The sequence below is a fragment of the Talpa occidentalis genome, unplaced genomic scaffold, assembly GCF_014898055.3.
Source record: "Talpa occidentalis isolate TD23 unplaced genomic scaffold, MPIMG_talOcc4v2.1 talOcc4.4, whole genome shotgun sequence".
Classification (NCBI taxonomy): Eukaryota; Metazoa; Chordata; class Mammalia; order Eulipotyphla; family Talpidae; genus Talpa; species Talpa occidentalis.
The window spans coordinates 5,821,323-5,830,673 of record NW_023604295.1 but is presented as its reverse complement, the minus strand read 5'-3'; the positions used below and the strand labels follow the sequence as shown (position 1 = coordinate 5,830,673).

The window sequence follows — 9,351 nt, the reverse complement described above, 5'->3', positions numbered from 1 at the left end:
AGGAAATTTGTTCCCAGTCATAGTGTATTGATATAAGATTTTGAAAGTTGATGCAAATAACTTAAAAGCTGCCATGGAGAAAAGACAGATTTATTAAGGAACAAAAATCAGATCAATAGCAGAATTTTCAACAATATGGATAGCTAAAGACACTGATCAAAGTGCTAAAAGAAAATGTTACCTAGCTAAACTATCGGTGAACAATGAGAGTGAATGTATTTTCACCATTCTGTGAATGGTGAAAAAAATACCACCATTGGTATTTTTTAAGAGGGAAGGAATCGTCCCTCTAAGGAATTCGAAAAAAGGGTTTTCAAAAAGATACTCTTCAGAAAGAAAATAGACAATGAACAAATACCTCAGATCTTGGATAGGCTCAGAGGTGTGATCAAAGAAAAAAGGGATGAAACCAAAACTACTTGTCTGTATAAATCAGCAGTAATAAGAATGATGAGTTATGGCATAAAGAACATTGTAGAACTGAAATCAGCACTAGAAAACCATAATAGATAAAACAGGAAGTAGGGTATAAGAATTGAGCATTCTTAGGTTTTTCTTTATTATATAGTAGAAGATGGGGAAGTTTGATTGATCTTAATTTTAAATATGTATGTCAAAAGAAAATAGTTCAATTTAAATATCTAATTAATATGGAATTTAAAAAGTTCACAAATTGAATCTAAATCTTCCAAACAAATGGCAGGAGATAAAGGGATTGAGCTTTACTCTAGGGAGTTCCTTAGAAAAATAATTAGAGATGAAATGGAGATTGGGTTGGATGAGCCTGAAAACCACAGGGAGGGAGGTGATCAGTGAGGAATTTGTAATAGTTCAGGTGAGAGAAGATGATCTGGACACTAGAATGAATGGGGAGGAAAGGAAACTCAATGACATTATCAATGAAAAAATAACAAATCCTGGGAATTAGGGATGAAAGGAAAGAAGAAACAGGGCTCAAGGAGGCTGGGAAGTCCTTCTTGGAGCCCTTCTTCAATTAACCTTGCAGGGCTTCAAATTTCCTATCTAAATAATCAATGGATTGGACCAAAGTCATGGCGATTTTTTTTCCTGTTATATTAACAGGAAAACATATATTTAACAGCCACACATATATTTGTATGCGTGGCTATGTTGTTTCTCCAAAGTTGAGCACATGTTTTGTTGACTCCCCATCAGCAAAACAATGGGTCCACTGTGTCCCAATATGGCCTCATGCCAACTTGATCTGCAAAGATCTTATCTCCAAATGGGGTCCCATTCCAAGGTGTCCGGGCTAGGACTTGAAAATATCCGTTTGACCACATGCTTCAATCCACTGCAGTGGGCCAACAATTTTCTCAGAAGTCATCAACAAGCATTCTTACACACCCCAGGGGCAGAGACTTCACCCTTGGCTTGGGATACACCCATCTTTTTTGGATATCAAGAGTTCTGATTGTACCTAACAGACATCAGAATCCAAAAGAATGGGGAAGTTGACTGCTAACAAAGCCAAAAGGTCTGAGTAGGAAGACAAATTGAGAATCAATCAGGTGTATATTGAAGAGACCTAAGGGACTGAACTCAAAAGAAGTCATACTAAATGAATGACATTTGCAGAGGTAGACTGGGTATGTACTGGAAAGTACAATTATGAGCACAAGAGAATCTATGTACAAGGATAAGAGCAATATGGAATCTGGGAAACAAAAGATGGTGAACTTGACATTGCATGAGTAGAGGGAGACTTGGAAATAGTGTGAAATGACTGAGCTGGAGGGATAGGTTACACATTGATGATGGTGCCTACTTCATTTTCATTTGTAACCCCCATCTCTAGTGCCCCAAGCTCCCTGATCCTCCTCAGGCCCAGAGCAGAAAGCGTATTTCCAGCCTCAATGAATCCCTGGCAATCACAGCTCCCTGGGGAAATACCCAGCACCCATGATGGATCCTGGAAGACTTCCAGATGACTAGCTGCATTTGTTTGGAATTTGAACATCAAGAGTGCTTAAAAATGGAGCTGCCCCTTTCTTGTCTTGTCTGTATTTGGACATGGAGTGGTTTCACCATTCTCAGGGTCCCATCTTCATTTACCTGAGTCATTGGGGAGAAGATGTAAACAGGGGATTTTTCTGTTAGTCACTGACTGTGCAGGACTCCAGCTGGAAGGCAGGAAGGATGGCATTGGAAGAAGAGGTCATCCCTTCAATTCTGGTAACCCAGTTGGAGACTCTGTGTCCTGGGATTCCGGTACATCCATTTCCAGAAAGTCATGGCTGGTAAATGAGTGCCTGATCTACTTCATTCCAAATCCCCATCATGACCGTTTATGTGAAGCTCAAGGAAAAACTCCCCAATGTCCTCATTTAAAACACACAGTGGATTTTATAATAGCATTGAGAAATGGTTTATCTCCGTTTTCTTAACATTTTTAAACTTGTAATTCTCAACCCACATTTGTCACTCACAGTAAACTTTCCACAAAGTTTTCCTTTGGGCTGACTGAGTTTGTAGGAAACAACACATTTTAATCCTAATCACTTACAGGCAATGTTTATGTAAGGAATTATCTAGTTAACTCAGAGCCCTTAGTAGGAGATAAAAAAAACAGAGCCAATTATCTCCATTTTTTTGGATTAAAAAACCGAGGGACAAAGGAGGCTGAAGTCTTGACTGGGCTATTCCATAACTGGTCCCCAGTGTGGGGGAAATTTCTGATCTTTACGCTAATTAATATGAAGAGACAGCCTTGATTTGAATGTTTGAGTGAAAGCATTAAGGAAGATCATTCAAAATGTTTAATACCCTAAAACATATCTATATTGAAGGGAAATAAGTTATGTGAAAGCAGAGAGTCTGATCTACCATGAGAACATGATCTATGAAATTTACTTCCTTTCTTTGCAAATTTTACCGAAGCATGGACATTTGTATGATTATTAGATGTGATACTTAAATGGACTTGAGTTTCAGCCCAACAGTGTGATGCTATGATTCTCCAACTGGAGCCAGGAATGGTTTTCTCTTTCTAGTTCAGCTCCTGTGAAATTTTCCTTCACCTTTTTGGAGGGTTGGCCATCTGGGTGAAGGGAAGCTGAGCTTAACCCTTTACCCTCATTCACTGAGGAAATTTATAAACTGTATTTCCCAATGGTCTGTGTATACATGAGTGCATGAGGAAATAAAAGTAAGCTGAAATGTGTGGAACTGAGTTAAAACTCATTTCATCCTCTGGGATGAGATGACATCAGGGTTTGCTACTGCTTTCTTGGAGGGAGGGTTGGGGGGGTGCAGGTAGTGGGTCCCGGTGGAGCAGATCCCCTCCAGACTTGTCTCCCCAGCAATTAAAGTTTGTCACAGCAGAGGTTACCAGTGAGCTGTAGCTATTATGATGGGCTGAGTGTGTTCTGGAAACTCAGAGCAATGGTCCAAACCCCAGGACCTCTGAACTTGACCTTATTTGGAGACAGAGTCTGTGCAGAGGCCATCACGTGAGAATGAGGTTGCCAGGATGGATCTTAGTCCTGTGTGACTGACATCTTTATAAAAGGGGAAATTTGGAACCAGCAACACACAGAGGGAAGCGACGCGAAGACAAGTGAGACCTGTCTAAGTCCACGCCCAGGGAAAGGGACACAGCAGGAACCAATTCCACCAACACCTTGGCCTCATAGTCCCAGCCTCCAGAGCCTGGAAGAAGCGCATCCACATGGGGTCAGCATCTGGCGTGTGGGCCCTGGTGGTGGCAACCCCACCACCCTGACACAGGCTTCTAGGATGCAAATGTGTCCTTATAAACTCAACACAGATACCATTTTCGTCAATGCTTCCACGCACACACGGGCTCGTGGAGCCAGAGAGAAGGGCTTGTTTAATTTCACTCCGCTCCCATTTAAACCTGAGGAAAGACAGGCTCTCAGGGGAGTGACCAGTCCCCCGCCATGCAGCGGGCCTGGGTCCCGGCGCGGCCTGCCTCGACATCCCGGGCTGTCGTCCACCCCTGCAACCTCCTGACGGCGGCTAGCGCCCCGCCGCGTGCCTGGGAAAGCAGGGAGCTCTCCAAACGTCAGGGAGCTGTCTTGGGAACCCGCCTAAGCAGTGTATTCTCACCAACAACAGGCAGGGCTGGTGCGGGGCACCCACGGGATGGAGACGCGTGATAAGGGCCTTCCCTGTCCACATGTCTCATTCGCTGCTTCTTTAGTCGAATTTGGCTGAAAAGATGACTGTTGTTGCCAAAACCACAAGAGGAAGGAAAAAGACACACATCTCTTAAGAAGAAACAACTTCTAAGTAAAATGGTCCAAATTAGTTCCAAATTGTAAACCGTGCCGCTCCCAGCACGTGCAGACAGGGGTTTGCTGCACTCGCCATGGCGGCAGGGGGCACACGCGGTGCTGGAGGGGCTGCCGACTAGCAGAAGCTTCTGGAGTGCAGTGTAACAGTGAGTCTCAAGGGCCCCCTGGTCTTGGAGCCCCTATTTATACTCCTAGGAGTTCGTCCTGCCGAGACAGTGCAGGCAAAGGCAGGGAACGCGCGTAGGGGACGTGTGGACAGACTGTCCTCAGCCGCTCAGGTGTCTTCCTCCGGGGCAGGAGGGCAGCCTGGAGAGGGCAGGGGGGAGCGGGGTCTGGGGGCAGTTTGGGGCTACCAGTGAGACCCCAGACCCGGGACTAATCATTACACAACCACATGCCTAGCTAACAGCATGCAAAGATATCCCTGACATCTGTGAATCAGAAACATTTTTTCCCAGATTTTATTAATTTATTTATTTGGTTGTCAGTGGTTAAAAAATAATTCTTGGTCTTCTTTTTTTAAAAAATATTTTTGCTAATCTTTTTTAATTTTGATTTTTTTATTTTTTAGTGAAGTATCATTGATTTATACCCTTGTTGATAATTTGACAGTATGGGATGTCCCCCCTCTGGTGTGGTCACGGCAGCTCTCCACCACCACAGCACCCGCGTCCTCCACCATCCTCCATTGTGCTCCCCTCCCCCTGATATTTCCTCCTCTTCCTCCCTCTCTTCTTCCCCCCTGGATATCTCAGATCAATGGTCAGTGGCTAAGGGTTGATTTTAAATCAACCCTTAATGCACAAAGCTTGTCTTTGCCTGACCTTTGTTCGGGTCCTCTATATACTGTCACATATAAGCGACAGTATCCGGCCTTACCTTTCTCTTTCTGGCTTAATTCACTTAGCACAGTCCCTTCCAGCTCCATCCATGCTGCCACACATGGCATGAGTTTGGAAATAAAAATGATTATAATAGCGTACTTAGCATGACCCACATATATGCACATGTGTTATATGTGTATACACATGTCCATGTGTACACAAGCATACTTATACATATGTGTGTGTTCATGGCATGCACATTCACATGGATATGTACATGCATGCATGTGTATATGTGTTGCACACACAAATACATGTGCACACACACAAGCGAGGGTGCCAGGACTTGAATGACACACCCATTGCTAACTCTAATCATCTTGGGGTCATGGACTCACAGAAGATACCATTTCGTCTTTGCTTTGCTAGTACACAATTTCTAAAATTTCTACATGGTACACTTCTTACTTTAGTAATAGAAAGCATCCCAATAAAGATGTGATAGGTTAAGATCTAGAATTTCATGGTCACTGCATTTTGACTTGTCATCTGAATGATTTGTTTCATTATTAAAGTTAACACCCATATTTGCTAAGCGATCAGGAACTGTCATTCACCCTGAGTTTTTGTTCTTTGATGCCTTCACCTGAGTTGGGTGAAATGGGCAGTTGTCTGAGGTTCTCGGGAGCTTGACGGTGGCATCACTCACATTCTACTGTGTCCAGAGAGAGCCGACGCTTAGAGCTGTTTCTGTGGTTTCTCCCTGTTCCTTGATGGTGTCAGTACTGTCGTCCTGGCCCCTAGGGTTCACCAAGGAAGCAGACACATTATAATTTTGGAAACTGCATATACGGTAACAGTGGCCACCACCAGACTGGCCGCCCAGAAGGTGCTGGGTCTGGGGGCATTTCTTAACCAACATCCGCTAGGCCCCAAGGAGGGAGAAGCTGCCTCCTGCTGCAGGTAGAACTGACTCAGGATCGGAGTCAGGCTGAATGATGGAGTGTCACCAGGGAACTTATTTAGGGGAGATAAGGGCAGAGGCAAATGAGCCCTAAAAGTCTGGAGAGGGAACCACCCACAAGGCACTGACTGGGGGGGTTTCTCTTTCCCAGGGGCCAGCCTCCCTATGCACAGGTTATCTGGGAGAGGAGCAAGCCCAAAGTGGGTGGTGAGGAACAGGTGCTGTTTGGCTCCCCGGTCTGCGGTTAACCTCGTCCCTGGCCTGCGTATAACCATGCTGGCTGTGTGACTTCCAGTCATCTGGCTAGCCTCTCTGTGCCTCAGTTTCCTCAGCTGTAAAGTGAGCACTGCAAAACAGCACTTACAGAGATAATGAGTGTCGAAGCCAATACAGTTTGTAAAGCTGAGGACTCTGTGACAACTGTCTTTCTGAGCTTTTCCACACAGATAGGTCGTTTGTTACCTAGCGTCCAAAATGAAGCCTCTCAAGAGATTGAAACTGGTAAAAAGGCAGAGAAAAAGGGAAGCTCATTGCCTCTGAGGCCTTTTTCTCAATGTGCCCAGGTTCCAGGGATTTTGAGAGTGGGGGGTCAGTGTTATCTTTGCAGGGGGCCACATCAGAAGGGCTGTAGTTGGGGGGCTACATTGACAAAGCTGCCTTGGAACACTGCAGAGGACACTGTCCCCCAGGGACGCAAGGTCATTGGCCAGACTCCCACATCCAGCCTGCCTCCTCCTAGCCCTTAGGGACTTGTCACAAAAGCACTGTAGAGGTGCACACATCGGGGAGCAGCTGTACCCCAAGATGACATTATGCTAATGACAGACAAATTAAAAAAAATAAAACCCAACTGTTTTGCTCCCAAAGCATTAAAAAAGCGCAGACAAGAGCAGGATGACAAGGCAGGTGGGGTGAGAACTCCTTGAAGCCAAGAGTTACGTGCGCTCAGCCGACCATAGGGGACACCCTGAGAAGTGAGGCCGCAGGGACTGATCGGGGTGAACACCTGAGGGTTCAGTTACACAAACCCAGCAGGTGAAGCCTCCTCCACACTTAAGCTTGACACGGGGACCATGGCGGCCTCTCGGGTCCATCCTTGCCAGATGTGTCCCAAAGCTTCCCATGGTCATGCAGGACGCCACACGCAGCCGGGGAGTCTCAAGCCGCGCAGAGGATCACCTCACGGGTGGCAGGAGAACGCTGCTAAGTGGAAATAATAAAGAGAAAATAAAACATTCCGAGATTTATTTTCAAAAGCTCTGCTAAAGGCTAAGCATGCACAGGGGAAGGTTTCTATTAAACAGTCTTTAATATGCATCGAGGTATTTACACATTTCACCCGCTGCCGGCCTAATGCATGCCAGACGTGCCAGAATAAGAAAGACTTTTTTCCTTGTTTCTTCTCCTCCTCTCCCCCCCCAGGATTTTCTGCCACGATTCTGATGTTTTACAAAGGGACAGAGCAAGTGGGGCTGAGAGTGGGGCAGCGGCCACTTGTCGCGCTGGGCGGGTCACTGCGGAGTGAACGCCTCACCTAGAAGGTGAGCGTGGAATCAGGGCTGAGGCACAAAGGCCATCAGGGCGAGGTTCTTCTGCTTTCTCGCAGAAATCAAACAGGGCTCAGCACCCCGACGAGCCTGGGAGACTTGCTGGACAGGTCTCAGTTCTGGGCATGGAAGGCCCTGGAGCCAGGGCCCTCTCTCCTGCCTGGGGTCTCGCACAGGAAGGTGTTTAGGCCACGGCTGATCTGGAGGAGCAGTGTCGTGGGGCTGACTTGCTCTCTACGATTTACAGCGTGATGCCCTGTGAGAGCTCCAGAGAGGTCCTCCAGCGCCCACATGGCCTTGTTTCAGAGGGGAGTTGAGAGCCACTGAATTTATGTCCTTGTTCGAGCCTCCACAACCAATTAGTGTCAGAGGCAGGCCTTGATCATGCAACTGCTAGCTCGTCCTCCGGGCTCCTTGCCCCCAGGCCGGGTGTTTCTCCTGCAGAGACATCTGCTGCGAAGCATTCGTGCCTAAAGAGTGACATGACATTTTTCAGCAACTATTACATGCTCAAAACTGGAATCCGTTGTCATCCTTCACTTTGTACCAGCAAGTCTTCATTTCCTACTTTGCTTTAACTCAAACCTCGTGGGATCTTTGCAGACACCTGCCTCCACCCATGCTGACCTCCAGCACCGCGAAGCCCTCCTGGGACATCTCTTCTCGGTTTGCCCTGGGGAAAAGGACAACAGCAAACTCTCAGGCTCCTCTCTACCCCGCCCATGCTTCCCCTGCGGATGCAGGCAGAGCCATGCCCCTCACCTTCTTTGTGATTGCCTTTCTAACCCCATCTTTGTTGTCAAAGTGTCTCTACAAGCTGCAAGAAACATGCATGTGGTTTTACAAGCCCTCAGAGTGTGAGGTTTGAGTCAATTACTTCTACTTTTTGACATTCACCGTGAGGATGAACATGACGTGAACTCTGCCTTTGATGAGCTAATAGATGATAGAGGTGAAAAAGTATTGGCACATCTGAGTGAGTGAAATGAGTTGTACAGAAGTGGATGTACATCTTTCCAGAAAGGTTGGTATTTGACATCAGGCGGTGTTCATGAAAATGTTGAATTTCAGGCCCAGAGGAAGAGCCCATTCATATTTTGATTGGCATTTGATTGAAATGGCCAACTGTTTCTTGAATGTTCTCTGCCATCTGCTGTCTTCCCATAGGTCGTGCTGTCGTCCAGTGTGACGTGTCTTGGTAAGCAAGCCTCCACCAGTCGATTTGTTGAAAACCCTGCATTGGTTAGAAAAAACAAAACAAAACAAAAATGGATAAATGCTTTGAGATTCCTACTTTGGAAAGATCCTGCTTCCACCCCATATCATCAACTTCTCTAGAACGACTCCTATGTGAGGTCTATAGTTTGTCCAGAAGATTGTTCCTTTATTTTTACTCTTTTTGAACATTCGTAACAACTTCCTTTTATTTGGCTATCCAGGAATCTTACAATCTTTATAATAAGAGGGAAAGAAGTTGTGGAAAACGCTCCGTGTGTGTCTAGGATTCTGGCGACATCACAGAAACTGCACATGAGCTATGAGGTCATAATACTTCTTGCCCAGTTACTTTGGGCCTGTTTCCTTGACCTCGAGGTAGGCCTCATTATGACTAAAAGCTGCTGTTTGAACAAGATTCTGTGTTTCAGGCAGAAGGTTGAACTGACAAGAACAAAACCATGACTATATACAGAAAGAATTCAGTAAAATTAATTATTTTATCACAATCCCTTCCTAGG

General features: G+C 45.8%; 1 long non-coding RNA gene across 1 annotated transcript; it reads right to left on the bottom strand.

The window, feature by feature from the left end:
• Positions 1–7,035: 7,035 nt before the first annotated feature.
• On the bottom strand, positions 7,036–9,119 carry LOC119256725 (uncharacterized). Its single transcript, XR_005127867.2, has 3 exons — positions 8,378–9,119; positions 7,603–8,288; positions 7,036–7,268 (listed from the first exon to the last, which is right to left on the bottom strand). It is a non-coding gene; the product is annotated as an uncharacterized LOC119256725 (long non-coding RNA).
• Between the last annotated feature and the right edge of the window lie 232 nt (positions 9,120–9,351).